General features: G+C 33.6%; 1 long non-coding RNA gene across 1 annotated transcript in view; it reads right to left on the bottom strand.

Annotated features, from left to right (window-relative positions):
- Positions 1-258: 258 nt before the first annotated feature.
- Positions 259-20,699, bottom strand: part of LOC107136395 — a 52,946-nt gene continuing 32,505 nt past the window's right edge. Inside the window, exons 5-7 of the long non-coding RNA XR_001502687.2 lie at positions 4,342-4,408; positions 2,298-2,426; positions 259-737 (exon numbers count right to left, since the gene is read on the bottom strand). This is a non-coding gene — a long non-coding RNA (uncharacterized LOC107136395). The remainder of the gene's footprint in view (positions 738-2,297; positions 2,427-4,341; positions 4,409-20,699) is intronic.

Genomic DNA, 20,699 nt, shown 5'->3' with positions numbered 1-20,699 from the left:
AGGAGGATTTCTTAATAAGGCATTTTACCCAGAAGGCAGGCTCCTACCACTGATAACAATTCTCTATTGCTCTGCAGTTTCGTGAGCTATTTTATGCTATCTAAGATAAAATGTTCATCTCCCTCTTCTTTCCTTATGATAAGGCCACATAAGACTATAATAAATAATCCTTATATCACTACATTAATACCAAGCTGAAACAGCTTTCAAACAAATTCATTCCTGTGGCACTTACTAGCTATTTCTTTTTTCCTTTTCTTGCTTGCTTCCCTTCTTTAAGAGGCAATATTTTCTCTGTGAGAAAAGGAAGATTCTATAAATAATATGAGAGGCTCCTGAACAAAATGATTGGAGGTGGGGGTGGTATTAGGACTTTAGTATGCTTATAGGGAAATGAGAAAAACAACAGTTTTCCCTGGGCTGGTTATGGCAGGGACCCCGGGGTGAGACTCATGTTATCTTAACCGGTCCCTATGGCTTACTGGAATTTCCAGAGAAACACTTTCAAAACCAGTGGTTGGCTCTCAATTAAATGGGGCAGACAACAAAGATTGGCAGGTTGGGGACCCCTACAAAGGCTGCAGACTCAAGTTGTTTTCCAGAATTGGTCATCCTTCTCAACAATCAGACCCACACTGCCCTGAAGGCTTGGCATCTGCAGTACTCCCTTTCTGGAACACACTTCTTGGAGATTTACAGATCTTCCTTTACATCCTTCATGTGTCTGGGAACCTTCTCTGCAAGGCCCTTCCAGCACCGCTATTTAAAATTGAAGAAAATAAATAAATAAAATAAAATAAAATAAAATAAAATTGCAGACCCCTCTGTTAAAACCACATCTTATCAGCTTTCCTCCTTATATTTTTCTCTAACAAATTGTTTGTCTAACTTATATTTAATTATTTTATTATTATACTCTTCTAGAAAAATCTATTATGGCAAATATTTTTATCTATTTAGTTCTGTGATATATACTGAAAAATTTTTTAAAGTACCTGGTAATTATATAGATAGACATTACATAGTTTTATGTGACTGGATAAATTAATTGGATTTTATGTCTTATTCCTAGAAATTCCAAATATATGCCTTCAGTTAATTTGATAATACTGACACAAAAATGCTTTTAATAAACTTTTCCTTTTATTTCTTTAATAAAATTGAAAATAGCCAATTTGTCTTATGCTGTTCTTAAAAATTCTATAAAAGACTATAAAAAATAGTCACCAGGTTTTTTTTCTTACTTCCTCTTAAAGACTGAAGATACAGATTTGTGTCCGGTAAGTTGGAATAAATGGTACTTTAATTTTAATGTGAATTTTCCAGTATTCATCCTATTTATTCATTGTGTTTTCCTTATTCAAGTAGTCATTCCTAATTCATCAGATAGAATAACTACTTTCTTCCTCCTAAAGCTGAAATGCTGACTGTCAGCTCAGTCATATAATACCCTCAAAAAATAACCTGGACTGTATGCCATGGTATGCTATTCACTGTGCTGAACACTTCACATGTATCCACTCCCTTAAAACACAGCAGCAAACTACTCACTCAGTCCATATTCCATATAGCTGAGGAAACTGAGATGAAGAGAGATTAAGTAGCTTCCCTAAATTATCAGATTGTCTAAACATCAGATTGATTATATGATCCCAGTGTTTAATTCCTTAAATTCATACTAGCCCACAAGGAGCAACATTAAGTGATTAATATGCATTAATTCATTTCATACAGTCATCATTACTAGGATGTAAGTATATAATGAATGGAAGTGAGAATTCAGAGACACTCATTAATTTGCAAACACGATGAGACAGTCTGCCTTGGATCTGTGTTCTTTCCCAGTGCACTACAGTAACTCTAAAGGGAAGGAAAGATTTCTGGCACAATTACAACTTTCTGAATTGGTTGAGAACCAAGAGAAGATATTTCCTCTATTGCATTGTGCAAAGTTCTCTAACCTTACACTGCTGGAGTTTCTGAACCCCTTTATGATGTGACATTAGTGCTATTAGCATATCAGCACAAAACATAATCCCAACCTTTCACAGTTGCTGTAAAATATCCATGTGTGAGGACACTGTCCCTGGATCAGGGATGTTGTTTCCATTCTACAGAGGTGTGTCTCTAAGCTACCATTTCATTCCTATCTTACAGAGAAAATAGAAATACATTTTTTGACCCAGATTCAATCTTACTGTTCATTATAGTAGATTTGTATTGACTTTTTCAAGTGAAAATTGCACACTTTGGGGAACATTATTTTTAGAATCATGTATTATGAATGTGCAACTGACCTTAGGTAGATGTTCAAAGCCTTTGTGAATTAGTAATATTCCATGAAGTTAATACATCTCTGGGCAGCAGTAAATAATTCATGCTTTGTTTTAATAGTTCTCATTTTAGCATGAATATTCATAATATATCTGATGGGGGAAAAAGAGTCAATTAGCACTGCCTAAACCCCTGGGAAAAGTAGATATAATTATTATCAGAAAGAGGAAATAGAGGATTAAACCTTGATTTTTTAAAAGACACAAGTTTTAAAAGAATTATATAGATTTAAATTTGAATGTAATCATCAGTCCTGTAAATCAGAGTATTTGTCTCTGTCAGTGGCTGGTTATTTGTTTTTTAAGTTTTATCAACCTTAACATTATTAACGTAATAAGAAACATTTACTATTATTTTTAAGAATTTTATCTATCTCTTTAAATTATTTTCTGAAATAAGTGTTATGAGAATAACATTTTAGATTGAACTTTATAACATGGAACAAATAAGTAAAACTTTTTACGTGTTATTGCATGTGTGCGTGCACACACACACACACACACACACATGCACATACCTACAGTGGAAAAGTTCCTATAAACATTGAGTTAAGACTTCCCAGTCATTGCCACTATTATGAATTTATTTAAAAAGATGACAGTCTTTTGTGATTTTATCCTAAATTAATTGTAATTTAAATTATTTCTTGATGAAACAAAAATTCATCAACTGTTTATTATAGTAAGGCATCAGCTATATACAAAACAAGGCACTTTGTTTAAACACAAGGAAAACATACATAAATAACATTATCTATACAAAAACAGCTTGTATCTATGACTACTCCATTACTCAGTTAAGATTGTCAAGTAAGACTTGAACGAGGCTTGGATATGTGTGAACTGAAGATTATCACAGTCTAATTCTAAATAGCCAGTCCAATATCAGGCCACAAATTTTGTAGTCCTGTTCTTTTTGATTCAAGAAGCTTGCATTTTATTTTTGTTCTTTGACTTAAAAAGCACTTTGAGATTCAGCCTCTTCAAAATCAGATGGGAAGTTATCTCAGACACATTAAATGATATGGTGACATATAGAACGCATAACTCCTATTATGAAAAAATTCAACTGGTATCATTTATTTTCATTCAAAAATCACATGGTAACTTTATTTTACTTTTATCCTTACAAAATTTATTTCAGAATTGAAGAAATTGCTATCATTTCTTTTGTTAGTTAAACCTTTTTAAAAATTAAATGAAAACACTGTGATGCTAATTTAGGTTTCTTATTGGTTATTATTGGCATTGCATGAATTATAAAAATATGCACAAGATCTAAATAGATGCTAACTAAAATGATAATTAATGGTTTCATTTAAACTATTCAGGCCTTAAATAAAATTAAACACAACATGGCTGTGACGAATTTTAGCCTCTTAAAGATATTGTGAGAAGGGTATAATTTCCTTTTGTCTAATAGTAGAATTGCCAGTCAAAATTAAGTCATTTCAGATAGCAATAGAATTCTGAATTCTCTAAAACTAAGACAAATCGTTGTGTCAGGCATTGCTTATGGAATGACCTTTTGTACTGAGCACCTAAATATAGTATTCGTGTTAAAAAGCATTCATCCAAAACTAATCTGAAAATCTATTTGATAATACACAAAAAAGTTTGTGCTCATTCTTCATGTTTCCCTTTGAAACTTACTTGGAGAAAACGTATTTAAACATTGATATAAAAAGAGACCAAAGACAAAGCTGGAGGGGCATCAATGAAACACCATTCAATTTTATGTATTGATCTCACACTCTATTGTATACGAATATTTGAAAAATCCCTCTGTATACCAATTACACAAAGCTATGTTTTATATTATGTAATTAATATGTATGAAATACAAAGTACCATTCCAAGATTTTTTTTTAACTTGAGCATCTTATAAGCTTTACTATTTTGACATCTTATCCTGCACAATTGATCCCCCAGGTAGGGGTCATTTCAGGGTTTACTTCATTTGTACATGTGTAAAACCTGCTAGATTAAATATTGACAGAGGACTCACCTGAAAACATGGGAATGAAAGTGGCAGTGAAGTAGATAATCTTCATAGATCAGGAGCATATTTGGAACTTGTTGAAGAGAGAACAGGGGATGAGAAAGAATTATGAACAAATCCATTAATTACTCAAGATTCAAAAATCCAGGTAGTAAGCAGTTCAAACCGAGTAGAGACATATAGGCTATTTGTTGTGTTTACAGAAGTACTTGATGACAGTTTGTTGTAAAATTTCTCACTTAGCTTCAAGGTATATGAAAGCCCCCATGATGTGATTTGAAAAGATATATTTTACCAGTGAAAACAATTGAGAAATAAGAGGTACCTTCAGGAATTCTATATGCCCTTTAAAATTTCCTTTAAATTTCTTAGCATCTAGACATGTCGTATGTAATGATTCAAAAGGCCATGTACCTGGATGTCTGTCTCCCCAAATTCTACTTCTCCAACTATCTCTTCTCCACTGAGTAATTTGGATGCTTTCTTTCTCAAAAAAATAAATCACTTTTTATAAATGGCTCAAAGCTTGACCAAGAATGATGAGAAAGCTCTTATTCTTCCATCAAGGAAGCTTTGTTTCATTTCTCTTTTCACCTGGGTCACTGGCCTGAGGTCTGTAAAAATGATTTTTTTCGTTTGTATTTGATGTACTTGAAAAAAAAAGAAATCCAATAAAAAACTTCTAGGATCTAGAAAGAGAACTTGTATATATCTATATATGCATATGTAGATTTATCTAACCTAGGTATATACAAATTGCTTTAGGCATAGTGTACTCATGTAGGACAAGGAGTTTAGAAGTTTGGTTGTATATTTTTTAAACTATTTTTATGCCTTTATTTTATTTATCTTTATGTGGTTCTGAAGATCAAACCCAGAACCTCACACATGCTAGGCGAGCGCTCTACTGCTGACCCACAACCCCAGCCCTTGTTGTATATATTTTTATATATATATATATTTTTTTTTTTAAAGAGAGAGAGAGAGAGAGCTAGAGGAGAGAGAGAGAGAGAGAGAGAGAGAGAGAGAGAGAGAGAGAGAGAGAAAATTTTTTAATATTTATTTTTTTAGTTTTCGGCGGACACAACATCTTTGTTTGTATGTGGTGTTGAGGATCGAACCCGGGCCGCATGCATGCCAGGCGAGCGCGCTACCGCTTGAGCCACATCCTCAGTCCTTGTTGTATATTTTTAATGCAAGTCATCTTATTTAGAATCTTTACAATAGAACGTACAGATGCAGATGATTTGTTTTCTACATGACTTTCAACCTGGATTATGGGGGAGTGTCTAATAAAATTTTCTTTACAATTCTCATTTATAACAAGTTTTCAAAGGTGATTTTTGGTTAGAAAAATAATTTAATAGTGTTATTATTTCTGTTCCTATCATGTCAAAACTTTAAGAGTTTTGCTTCTGCAGGTCTTTTCTGCAGATATGGGATACTATTTATTTATAGTTAGTTACAAAGAAATCATTACCCTCTTAGGGAAAAGCCCTATTAAAGTAGATTCTATTTGTTATTACAGACCAAAGTCTTCTAAATTAAATTTCCTCCATCGATTTATCTTCTAGGCTTAAAGTGAAGCAATGTCAATGACATCCTACTAGGATGTAAATTCTGTATTGGCAGGGAATTCTAAGTTTCTGATTCTCAGCTTCTAGAATGGATCTTTGCACCCAGATAACTTATAGTAAATATTTATTATTTGGTTGAACTCACCATTAAAACAAACAGCCTGACTATATGTAAGGCAAAATGAAACAAAAACCAATTTGTGCTCAAATTTCTTCACTGCATGTGTGCAGTCATACGGCATGTGTGTGTGGAGCATGTCTACTTGCTAGTAAAAGCAAACTGACATCTGCTATCCTTTCACACCTCAGTGTTTTCAGCATCTTCCCCTCTTGCACTAGACTCTCCTTCACCCCATAGACTTCTTTCATTGTCTATTTTCTGAGCTGTCAAAATAACTTTCTAACTATTCTTTCTGCCTGTAGGTTCTTAGTTTTTCTCTAGGTCAAAATATCTTTCTAAAATAATAATAATTTTAAAAAGCTAATTACCTAAATGTCCTCATTGAATAAATTTTCTCCTTCCTCTATGACCACAGAATCGAGTCCAAAATTTAGATCATATTGAAACTTTCTTTCCAGCTTCAGTGACAGCTAATCAATTATAGTTACTGAAAGTGTCATAAATGTTCCAGTCTTTTGTAACTTGACCACCTATAATCTTTTATTTGACCATTTGTAGTTCTGTTAGGTACTATTTAAATCCTCAGCTCCAATGCCACCTCTTCTATGAGATTTTTCTGTTTCCATCCCTGTTTGAGACACTTCCAAATATTTTTAGAAACTCTTTGCTAGCAAACCTTTCAATCTCCTGTATCTTTCCTTTACAAGTAGCTGTGTGCATATTAATTCTGTCAAGGGTCCTCTGAAAAAATTGGTGGTCTATTACTTTCACAATAAGTAGGTGTCAGATTTTACAGAATGAATGAAAACATCCATGTATTTTAATATACATTAAAATATAATATGCACCTGGGTGAATTGTGTTCATATGTTATATATATTCTGTTTGTTCATATAAAATATAAATGTTTTATTAAATTATCACAAATGGTTTATAGTGGTTACAGTTTGTTCATTTGTTTAAATCCAGGCATAAAATATGAAAAAAAAAAGCCATCCACTCCTGGTTTGAAGATGCAAATTGCATTGTTTCAGATGCTTTGCCTTCAAAAATTTACATGCTGAGGACTATATTAACTTACCAAACTAATATTACCAGCATGTCCTCTGAGACAGTTTTTAAGACCAGAGGTATTACTGCCTTGGAAGCAATATGGAAGAAAATCTATGATTTTAATTTTCCACATCAAGTAATAGTCAGGGAAAACGTTCATGGGTCTATTGTGTGTAGGCTGAGGAAAGAAGGTAAACGAGTAAGAAAGCAGAGATATTTGCTGTGAAATATTTTTGTGCATTTTTTTTAAATCTACAAACAGTGCATTCTCTCTCTCTCTCTCTCTCTCACACACACACACACACAGGATTAAATGGCTTATCTGAATGCATGTTTCAGTCAAATGGATTGAGGGTAGATTAAATATTCAGCTCTATTAGAGTAAATGCACCATTAGTTACTATTACCATCTGCCCCTCCTCAACAAACTCAGCAAAGCCCTGTGATGCCACAGTGGCTCATGGATTGCTGGCCTGCATGAATTAAAAGGGAACACATGCAGGGCATGACCTGAAACAATATAAGGCAGAGTCATTATGTTATCACAACTATGATTCAGTCTTTTGCATCCACTACAGGAAGGGCTGACCATGGGCATATGTTTATTATAGTGGCCATTTCTTGAAGCACTCAAGATTCTGTAACCATCCTAATTTTCTTCCCTAAAGGCAGAAGCAGTCTGTGTGGCTTCAGAGGACAAGAAAGCTTAAGAGAGGACTAAAGACTAATAAATTCATCTTTGAAGAAATTGTTGACAACTTCCCTAAAGTTATCAGCTCATAGACTAAATTCACTTTAAATGAACTGCTTTACTTTTTACCAATTGACAGTTTTCCTAAAAGCGTATTATTCAGCATGGATAGAAATTTACATTTCTGTTAGTCACCACTGTGATATTTATTTATGGAAAGTAGATGAAGTCTCTCAATTTCAATGAGTAAATTCTCAGTAGTAATCCTTGTCCTGGTGGTGTTTATTGTCCTTGAAAGTTTTCTTTGGGATTAGTTGTGAACATATTGATATCAGCTTCATTTGATTATATCTCAAGATTACAAAAACTTGTATCAATTCTTGCTGATAATTAATGAGAGCTTAGTTCACACATAATAATACATCAATGATACATTTAATATGCTTCCATGTTGAAATCTACATTTGATGTTATATTGCTTAATTTAAATATATCTTTAAATTATATGTATATTTGTATGTATATATGTATGTATATATACAAATATACATATAATTTAAAGATATATTTAAATCTAAATATACATATGTACATAAATATATATGCATATATACATACATATGTACATAAAATACATGAATATATACATATATTTTATACATATCTTTCACTGAAAGGACATAAAACCAAGCAGTCTGAGAGAAGAGGTAAGCAGGGAACCAGTTGTTAATAATTTCTGGCACATAAATGAATGTGTCCCATTGAGATTTTTCCAGGTTGAGAATCATACTGTATTATAATATTACATTATTTTTGTCCTAATTTGTTACATATCATTGTAAATGTACAAATCCACACCACACACAATCAGAGTATTATAAAATAATCACTGATAATGACTGTTTTAAAAGTCCAAGCCAAGCGCATTTACAGGATTTTACTATCCACCAGACAGATTCTAGGTCCAAGGAGTACAAAATTTTGAATTAATTCACAAAGTTCAGACATTTTAGTAAGCAACTCCAGTGTAAACCAGGATTTTAATAGATTCATGGGATGCCTATTTGCAATATGAAATATCTAAACTCTGATAGTTATGAATGAAAATCTATCCACCCTAAATTCTAACAATGATGTATCAATTTTATGTCTCCCTTAACAGAAGGTGGCTGCTCAGATTTTGACTGGAATTTTCACAGGTTTTTGTTTGATGGCAGTAAGTCAGTATTTTCTGTTTTAAAATTAATAATAGAAAGTGTTTTATTTTGTAATTACACCTGTAATGTAGAAATAATGTTAATATTCTTCAAAATTGCCTTTAATAGAAATATTTCCAGGTAAATTTGAAAAATGACTCCAATTCAACAAGATACTACCATTTGTATTGGAAACCAAAAAATAATTAAACTCGTGTTATCAAGTTTTTGAAACAAACTATATCCTTCAGGACAAAATCAAATGTTTGATTAATTATATTCTAAATCTCTGCAGTATTTTCTGTTTTAAGTTTTATGTTTAATTCTTAAGGATTTATCTTAGAGTAAATCTGAATTGAAAATCAAGATGCAAACTCTGATAATTTTATAATCTCTAAACACCACTCTTATAAATTTTAGTCTAACATTTTATTCCATTTAATAAATATATTTTAACTTTAAATACAGACAATATACCTGTTTTTTGATGTATTGACAGGGCCCCCTTAAACAAAAATGTTAAGAGTTCAGATCATTAGTTTAAAACAACTTTCCTCTGAAATTAACAAGCATCTAAGAGCATTGGTCTTGGGATATGAGCCATTCATCTATCTATCTACTACCTAGCCATCTATTCTTTAGCCACTATAAATATTAGCACCTCAGTATAACTGAAGCAATTTGCATTTATTATCTGACAACACAAAATGCCTTTAATAGCTTTGTTTCTTTGAACCTCAAACAAAAGGAAGTCACATGCTAATAGCTTCACAAGAATCCTGAAGATCTAAAGTGGGGGATAAAGTATCAATATTTGAATCACAGGCCAATTAAATTCATGTGTTTTCCTTTATTTTCAGTTTTTAGAGAAGAGACTTATAAAAGTTACTATTCAAGATATTCCTATTAGTTATGTGTCTCAAATGGAAAGCAGAGAAAAGCATTTAATGTATTAAAGCTACCCTTGTGAGGTTAAAAAGAAAATTGATTGTGGTTTATTAGTCCTTCCCAATAAACACTCAAGAGTTCAGCTAACTGAAAGCAATTGATACTAGTGAAATCAATGGTGCAGTAGAATACCCTAATGGGTATTGCTGAAACTTTTAATTCTCATTATGCACTTTATTCTTTCAAAGGTTATTTGATGGAATTCTTGTTGATGAGTATCTTTAAAGATTTGCTGCTTAAAGAATTGATTTATTGAATGGCTTTGCTCCATTTTAGGTCAGCTTACAGATATCTGAGTTGTGATTCATACAATAAAAAACATTAAAAAAGATAAAAATGTACATAGTGTACTTAGTGTTTATATTCTCTTCATTCCTTTCTAATAGAGAGTACACAAGCTCTGATGACCATGTTTCATTAAAAGCCATTGCAATTAATATTTTCAGTAGGCTAACTTGTGATTGAATCAATGAGTTGTTTATGTGCCGTTTATGGTTTAATCTGAACTGTATTTATTTATACTTTTTATGTGCATTCTTACTTAGAGTATTTTCTGATAAATTCTAAGAACAGTTATCTTTCATAATTGATTCAAACATGTACACCCAAACTTGATCTTTCTATTTTAAAACAATTGTAAGTTTAACTAAGGCATTTGCAAAGGGGAAGAAAAGCAAAATATCTGCATGGAAGTAGGCAACCACTGCCCAGGAGCAGCCATCTGCTTGCTGCAGTTATAGTATAGATGGGAAAAGTCCCTCAGAAGTCACTGCTTCCAACCAAACTCTTTTCTCCTTCCTATTTCTTTTTACTTTCATTTCTTTGTTCTATTGTTTTTCTTCCCTGCCTCTCGTAAGCTGGCAAAAAAAGTTTTCTTCTTCCCTCAGTCTACATCTGCAAATTCTCCTGTCCTATAGCACTAACCAATTGCACCATTTGTTTCCTGGTTCCTCTGTACCTGGACCAATTCATGCCTAATTTCTCTGAACATCACTTTTCAATTACCTTAAATCATTTTACTATTTCCTCATCTTTCTGACGTATGTATTCATACACATACATATTAACACACATATTCATGTCTTTCTTGATTAAGACAATCTTTTACCCTAAGTAAAAATTTCTGAATATATTTCTGTAGAGAAAGTCTATACTTAAAATTCCAAGTTCAAACTTGTAACTCTAGCAAAATTAATAAGAGTTGGAAAATCCTTTATAAAGGGGCAATGCTATTTATAACTTATTTTCATCTCAGTATGCATTTATGTAAAACTATATGTAAACATATATACTATATTATGTATTTTTCAAGTAAATATTAGAAATGTTATAGTTTGGATGTGATGTGTTTCTCAAAAGCTCACACATGAGATAATGCAAGAAGGCTCAGAGAAGAAATGATTGGTTGTAAGAGTCTTAACCCAATCAGTAAATTAATCCCCAAATAAGGATTAACTGAATGGTAACTAAAGTGATAAGGTGTGGCTAGAGTAGGTGAGAATTAGGGGCATGTCTTTGGGGTATACATTTGTATCTGGCAAGTGGAGTCTATCTCTCTGCCTTCAGATCATGATGTGAGCTGTTTCCCCCGCCACCACATTCTTCCACCATGATATTCTGCCTCACCTCAAGCCCCCAAGGAATGGAGCTGGTTTTCTATGGACTGAGACCTCTGAAACTGTAAGCCCTAAATAAACTTTTCCTCATCTATAATTGTTCTGGTTGAGTGCTTTAATCACAGCAGTGATAAAGCTGACTAAAACACAATACCATCAATTTTAACAAACCTTTAAAGGATTTCTATGCCTCCAACTATTTAATTTAGTGTATTCTTATTATCGTCCATTAATTCAAATTTAACCTAAGAATTACAGTGTATGCATACCAATATCTTTTGGAGATGACTAATAAAATTTATCAGTTGGTTAAGATTTACCTTCCTTAGATTGTTTTCCATGGATAAATGAAATCTACAATACCTGTTCATATATGAAGCCAGCGATCATCTTTCACAGGGAAGTGGAAATACTGTGGTATAAAGTCCCTCAGACTGGGAATTAGCAGGTATTAGTTATGTTAGCTAAACTTGCTGTTGTTCAGTTTGGGGCCATTCACTTAAGAACTGAGAAACTGAAAACACTTGAACACTGAGAATCAGAGTTTCTGTCAGAAATAAATAAAGGCAAAAGTGAAGGTGCCTTAAAAATTCTTAAATTCCTATTGAGTGGTATTTATTCACTGTTATTAACAGTGCAATAATTTTTTGGGAAAACTAGAACCCCTGACACTCCCAAAGTGTGAATGTTCACTAGTATTCAGACTCGTTACAACCTCTACTCTGTGCAGTTGAGCCACTCTAATTCTCAGCCAACTGCTCCTCTGCAAACTCATGGTATAATCCAAAGGCCAGGATGTTGTGAGAGGAAATTAACTTGTTTAAATTAAAAAGAACATAAAAGGAAGTCTACGTTTCTGAAAAGCATGTGTATATGTTTACTAATTAAAATGCATATCTAATATGTTAAAAGAAATTCAGCATTTGGCAAACAGCATTTTATTAATTATCATGCCAGCATTTTCAAAATGCTTACCACACTATGTTGTGGTGAGTACTTAAATGTATTTTTCTTTTAATCTTTATCATAAACAATAAAGGTATATAGCATTATTATATATCACTCCATTTTAATTTTTTATGAACTCCATGAATTTGATAGCATTATCCCAATTCAACAACTATAATATACAGAGATTATCCAACTTTCACAAAGTTATAAGGCAAAAGTTTAATCCAAATATAGGTACTTGTGATCCTAAAACCTATAATTACATCTACTACTAAGGTCATGAGCTCTGGCCACATACATCCAAAAATAAGTAGCTGGATTTAAGTTTTAAAAAAAAATCAGGACAGAGGTTAGCTGAATTTCAGACAATGTACCTTATTTCCTGCGACTTATATTGGCAGATATCAGCTGAATTTTACCATCAATTCACAACTACCAACACTTTTTAAAAAAGATTAATCAGCAGTTTATCATGGGAAGCTATATGCATAGATTAAAATTTTAATTTAATATCTGGTATCCCATGGAATTTTAAAGACTGGTCTAGGGATTCTATACTGGAATAAAATTAGGTAGAAATAATATGATGTGGTCTAAATAGAAAACAACTCTAGGGGTTCTTCTGGGCCAAGTCTGAAAGTTTGCAGAACATGGGGAATTTGCTGGAGCCATGCCTACTTCTATCTGCTCTGTAAGTCTTAGGTCACCATGCCTACCTACCTTATAAATGAGAGGTATGACCACTAAGATCATGAGTTAATATAATGTTGCATCACCCTTAAAGGAAAGGAGGGTAGTGAAAAACCATGTTCCTGAAATTTCCCTCTCAGTTCCCAAAAGTCTAGCCAACCCAATAGAACAACGAGAGCATCTAGGCCAGAATGACTAGAAAAATGCTATCTTGAAGGTCAGTGACTTTCTCTCATACACACTAGGAATCAGGACAAGCTAAAGTTGTCTTTGGAAAGTTGCTTTTTGTACATACTCCATAATAGTTGCTCCTTGGGGTGCTGCTCATACAAGCAAAATAAGCAAGCTAATGCTGAGGACATCACTGTTTCTGGAGTCTAACATATAAAACCCCTCACTCAGCAGTGACTGGTGCAGACCTGAGGGCATTGTGGAAAGGATACATGTCACGCATCCAGCCACTCACCACTAAAACACCAGGAGGGGTGTAGTTGCTATCTGTTCAGCCTATCACCACTGAATCATAAGCAATTCTCAGTAAAGCCCTATCCTCCTATATTATATCTGATTTTCTTCCGTCTCTCAGCAATCAATCCCAACAGTACTGTAGACATAACAAATAGTTATATACAATTAATTCAAGGGAAAAGAAGAGTACAGGAGAGAAATGTGAAAGGCAGTAATGGGTTGAAGCCTCTTTGATCTCATCTTCTATACTACCTCTAGATTCTTCTTTTTTAAAGTAGCCCCTTCTCTCCCCTTTGAACATACCAGGTCCTCTCTTTCTGGGGGGCATTTTTGTTTTTGCACTTAACAGTTTATTTAGCCAATAAATACATATGGCTTCCTCTCGCACATTCTTTACGTTTCCAAGTATCCTCTTGACCTTTCTATTTTAAATATACGCTCCACTAATCCTGTACATCTTAATTTTTCATCGTTTGCCTTAATATAACCTTTATTTATCTAATTTAGAGCCAATTCTGTCTTATTTTATATGTGCATATGGATTAGAGCCACAAAAGATTTAAAACTGGATAAAGTGTGAAGAATGGAATGTTATTTGAGATACAGCAAAAAAGCTGAAATTTTACCTTCATGTTATTTAAAGTCTTTTCTTGCATGAAAGGTTAGTATCTTCATGCATATTATGTGCTATACATTCTCCTAATGTATTATCTATTAGCTAAATTCCTCTACTAAAATGCAGGCTCTGTTTGAGCAAGAATTTTTCTTTATTTTATTTCTGTTATAACCTAATCCCATGAATAGTAACTGGGACCAAGGACTTTATAACTGTATACTGAATTAATTATACTACCCTGCTAAATATAAAGAAAAGCATTTGAGTTCATCTGTATTTTCTTTAATGAATGTTTGGTATTACATGTAATGAACTGGCTTCTTTGCTACATAGAGAAATGGAGTATGAGATATTCTAAGCTACAGTATTTCCCTTCTCTTTAACATGTACCTCAAGTAAAGATTTTAAAAAATAGAATTTCTAAATCCAACTAAAATAGCTGAAATGTGTAAGGCAATTATCAAATCATCAAACAGTTTTAAAATGACCTCCCAATTTTTCTCTGTTATCTACAGGGTCTTAAATGTTACCTAAATGTGTTATACACATATATACATATTCATGTTCATAAATATTTTCTTTAAAAACACTAAATTTAGATTTAGTGAAGAGCCGCCCCACGCGCCTGCAAGGTAGGCGGACCTGCGACCCACCGGCAGAACAGGCCCAGCGGCCTGCAGAGGGGCAGAGCTGCCGCCCGCGCCCGCGAGGGAGACTTTGCAACTATACAAGAGCAATATAAATATATAGGGGGAAAATTCAATAACACAACAGTTTCACCAAGCAGAAAGAAATGCAAACAGTATGAAGAGACAAGGAAAGAAAGGACCACAAGCAATGCAGGTCAACTCAACGTTAGAAGAGGTAATATCTGCAGCAGATGGAATGTCAGATAAAGAATTCAGGATATACATGCTTCAGATGATCTGGAGTCTCAAGGAAGACATTAAACAGCAAAATCAGACAATGAAAGATCACTTCGACAACGAATTACGCAAACAAATCCAGGAAGCAAAGGATCAACTATACAGGGAGATAGAGGTTATAAAAAACAAACAAACAGAAATCCTAGAAATGCAGGAAGCAATAAACCAACTTAAAAACTCAATGGAGAATACTACCAGCAGAGTAGAACACTTAGAAGATAGAACATCAGACAATGAAGACAAAGTATTTCAACTGGAAAAGAACATAGACAGCTCAGCAAGACTGTTAAGAAACCATGAGCAGAACATCCAAGAAATATGGGATAACATTAAGAGACCAAACTTAAGAGTCATTGGGATACAGGAAGGTACAGAGCTCCAAACCAAAGGAATGAGCAGTCTATTCAATGAAATAATACGAGAAAACTTCCCAGACTTGAAGAATGAGACAGAATCCCAAATCCTAGAAGCCTACAGGACGCCGAATGTGCAAAATCATAAGAGATCCACACCTAGACACATTATAATGAAGATGCCCAACATACAGAATAAGGAGAGAATTTTAAAAGCTACAAGAGAAAGGAAGCAGATTACATTTAGGGGTAAGCCAATCAGGATAACAGCTGATCTTTCAACACAGACTCTGAAAGCTAGAAGATCCTGGAATAACATATTTCAAACACTGAAAGAAAATGGGTTCCAACCAAGAATTGTGTATCCAGCGAAATTAAGCTTCAGGATGGAAGATGAAATTAAAACCTTCCACGATAAACAAAAGTTTAAAGAATTCGCAGCTAGAAAACCATCTCTTCAAAACATCCTCGCCAAAGCATTACAGGAAGAGGAAATGGAAAATAACAATGAAAACCAACAGTGGGAGGTAGGACAGTAAAGGGGGGGAAAATAATCAAAGAGGAAAACAAACCATGTTTAGTAACAGAAATAAACAAATATGGCTGGAAGAACAACCCATATCTCAATAATAACCCTAAATGTTAATGGCTTAAACTCACCAATTAAGAGACACAGGCTAGTAGAATGGATCACAAAACAAGACCCAACAATATGCTGCCTACAGGAGACGCATTTGATAGGAAAAGACATACATAGGCTGAAGGTGAAAGGTTGGGAAAAATCATATCACTCATATGGACTTCGGAAACAAGCAGGAGTGTCCATACTCATATCAAATAAAATAGATTTCAAGCCAAAGTTAATCAAAAGGGATAAAGAGGGACACTACATACTGCTTAAGGGAACCATACACCAACAAGACATAACAATCATAAATATTTATGCCCCAAACAATGGTGCAGCTATGTTCGTCAAACAAACTCTTCTCAAGTTCAAGAGTCTAATAGACCACCATACCATAATCATGGGAGACTTCAACACACCTCTCTCGCCACTGGACAGATCTTCCAAACAAAAGTTGAATAAGGAAACTATAGAACTCAATAACACTATTAATAACCTAGACCTAATTGACATATATAGAGTATACCACCCAACATCAAGCAGTTACACTTTTTTCTCAGCAGCACATGGATCCTTCTCAAAAATAGATCATATATTATGTCACAGGGCAACTCTTAGACAATATAAAGGAGTAGAGATAATACCATGCATCTTATCTGATCATAATGGAATGAAACTGAAAATCAACGATAAAAGAAGGAAGGAAAAAGCATACATCACTTGGAGAATGAACAATAGGTTACTGAATGATCAATGGGTTATAGAAGACATCAAGGAGGAAATTAAAAAATTCTTAGAGATAAATGAAAACACAGACACAACATATCGGAATCTATGGGACACATTGAAAGCAGTTCTAAGAGGAAAATTCATTGCTTGGAGTTCATTCCTTAAAAAAAGAAAAAACCAACAAATAAATGATCTCATACTTCATCTCAAAATCCTTGAAAAAGAAGAGCAAAACAACAGCAAAAGAAGTAGAAGGCAAGAAATAATTAAAATCAGAGCTGAAATTAATGAAATCGAAACAAAAGAAACAATTGAAAAAATTGACAAAACTAAAAGTTGGTTCTTTGAAAAAATAAACAAAATCGACAGACCCTTAGCGATGCTAGCGAAGAGAAGAAGAGAGAGAACTCAAATTACTAGCATACGGGATGAAAAAGGCAATATCACAACAGACACTTCAGAAATACAGAAGATAATCAAAAACTATTTTGAATCCTTATACTCCAATAAATTAGAAGATAGTGAAGGCATAGATAAATTTCTTAAGTCATATGATCTGCCCAGATTGAGTCAGGAGGATATAGACAACCTAAACAGACCAATATCAATTGAGGAAATAGAAGAAACCATCAAAAGACTACCAACTAAGAAAAGCCCAGGACCGGATGGGTATACAGCAGAGTTTTACAAAACCTTTAAAGAGGAACTAATACCAATACTTTTCAAGCTACTTCAGGAAATAGAAAAAGAGGGAGAACTTCCAAATTCATTCTACGAGGCCAACATCACCCTGATACCTAAGCCAGACAAAGACACTTCAAAGAAAGAAAACTACAGACCAATATCTCTAATGAACCTAGATGCAAAAATCCTCAATAAAATTCTGGCAAATCGGATACCTCTTTGAATTTTAACTGATTTATGTAGAAAATATAGGATCAACTGTATTTTCTGGAGATTCACATGTATCCCCAAGTCCAAAATGTTTTCTGTAGAATCAGATGATGTGTGAATGACTATATCTCATAATTCCTTTTTTATGAGCAAAAATTTAATTAAATCTAATTTAAAGCATCAACATTTAGCATATTTTAAAAAATATGAATATGAATATGCAGATTACAGTAACTACATTTTTATAGTTGTTTCTTTTTCTTTTCACACCAATACAGACAGAAACTGTTAGTGGTTTATCGATTATAGTCTTTTGCAAAGACTTTTCAGTGCTGAAATTATTTGTTTTCTGTCATCATTGTGAAGCAGGAATTGCTACTAAAGATGTAGGCCATTGTATTCAATGACACTACCCTTTCAATTTGATACTAGTGCATTTATCTTTCTAAACAATGTTCATAATGCAATCAGGAGGATAAGAAGTCACAACATGCTCATGAGTGAAAAGAAAGCAAACAAAGGCAGAAATCATAACCCAGAAATCCTGCTAACTGATTATAGAAAAATGAAATCCTTGTTCTGGTTTATGTTCTGTTTGACTCACTGATCTAGATATCAAAGGAATGCCTAAATCAATATGTGAAATTGAACTCTTTTCTACTTTCTGGGTCCCAAATTGTCATTTCTAATTGTTTATCTAGATTTTGTTGCTAATTAATAGCTCTAAAACTGCTCTATAACAATTTTTTTTTGTTCATTTGCATGGCTAAGTTGATAAATAACAGTTAAGACAACAGGTTCTGAATCTTTATCAGATGTTGAACTTAGCTTGAAGTTTTATAAAAAAAATCATGAATCAAGTAAATTAACTCAACCTGGAAATTTTAAACATAAAAATAACTTTCTTACTGAACTCAAAGAAGACAAATCCAATTAGCACCAGCAGATGCCTCATATGGTACACATTGGAGAAGAAGGAAAAAACAATTTAGTGCCCTTTTAATAGTGTACAACAGTTTTATTGCTGTGACCCATTAATGTCCCAAAACAAACCCACTCCTTACAGAGACATGAATGGTATAGAAAGTGGCCTGGTACCTTAGCAGGCATAAGATTCAACTGGAGGGCCTATTAAAACACAAGTTATTGGGAACTTCCCCAGAGTCTCTGATTAAGTAGGTCTGGTGTGAGGTTCAAGTACTTACCTTACTAGCAAGTTCCAAGGCAATGTTGCTGTTGCTGACCAAGGGACCAAACTTTGGTTATAAACAGTCTGAGTTGTGCAATTATGGCTTTGAAAAGGCCTCAAAGGTATTTAATCCATATCTCTAATTCAAATTTTAATCATCCCTGTTGGCTAAATACATTATTAAATTTGATCAACTACCATGTATCAGACATGGAGCTGGATGCTAGCCATACACTGGTTAGAAAATCCCCCTCAAGGGGCTCATGTTGTTATGGGAAAGTGTGTGACAATGTGCTTATTATGCAGAGTTTCCAAGGGAAAATGCAGAGGCTTTCGACTCTGAAGATAAGCTGAAAACTATTAAACAGCAAAGCAATATGGCCAGGCTTGGATTTTTAAATTTATCATCCTGGCCTGACAGAAAGCAATGAAGTGAAGTAGTAAATGATTGCAGTAACTCAAGTCAGAGACAGTGATGGTTTTTAAAACACTTCAATGTTTTCATATGGCTTTTAGAATACAATCTTGATGCTTTAAAGTGGTAAGAAAAAGAAACTGATTGGCCACCTACAGACTTGTGCAAACTTGACTCCTTTTTATGCCACCTTTATTCCTACTTGCCTACCAACACAGTATTCAAAAATTTAACCCTGCTTAGTCTCCTCTAGTCCTTCAAACTCAGAATAGTTTCTCTTTGCCTCTAAACGCTTTTCCATCCTTTCTATGCCTGCATACTCTTTGCTAACCTCCTCACTTCATCACTGATATTTTCATCTCATCTGACATGTCTGGATGGACCCATTATCTTTTTATTTGTTCTTTGTAACATTCTACACAGCCTCTTGGTTTTTCATCTTTGTTTATATATATACCACTAGAGAAACTGCCTCTTGAATGGAGAGACTTGGGTATTTATTTATCACTGTATTCCTCAGAAAGCCTACATCACAATAACTATACAATGAAAGAGTGCAATTTTATTGAAGGAATAGAATCCTATAAAGGAGACAAAAGTGAGGGGAAAGAATAGACAGAAAGATGACATGTAAAAATGTAGATTGCAATGTCATAATACCTCAAATGGAATAATAAACAGGTCCAGAAATACATGGGCTGAAAAAACGTATCAGCTTCAGTTAGTGTATTTGTCTTCTTTCTTTTGCTATAATGTGATACTTTAGGCTTGGTATTTTGGAGGTTTATTTAGGAGGGGGTTTTTGCTCATTGTTTTAAAGACTCAAAGAGTAAATCAGGTGGCCCTTATCTGTTTGGATGCATCACAGTATGATGGAGAATTGCAAAGAGAAATTACTATGGAGAAGGGGTCAAGCATGTGAGGTGGTCTCACTTTATGACATATCACTAATTAGGTACACAGAAAAATTACCACTGGCCACATCACTACACTGCGGACCAAGAGTCTAGTACAGATATCCTTGTATGCCCAAACTATTTCTAAACCACAGCAGCTAGGAACATTATTGATGAGATTAGATAAACTTATATTAATGGAGTAAAAACATAAAGCATAATGGCAGTAATGGGAGATTCCTACATATTTTTATAGTATTTGCTTTAAGTTTTATGGTAACATTAAGATAAAACCATTATTGCCATCTTACAGATAAGGTAATTAAAGCAGAGAAATATTAAGTAACTGAAAAAGATTATAAAACTAGAAAGTGACAGATTTGATTTTGGAACACCTGTCTGTAAGAAGC

This window comes from Marmota marmota, unplaced genomic scaffold, assembly GCF_001458135.2.
Source record: "Marmota marmota marmota unplaced genomic scaffold, marMar, whole genome shotgun sequence".
NCBI lineage: Eukaryota > Metazoa > Chordata > Mammalia > Rodentia > Sciuridae > Marmota > Marmota marmota.
Note: the sequence above shows the minus strand (reverse complement) of the source record. Positions and strands in the feature narration are given on the sequence as shown.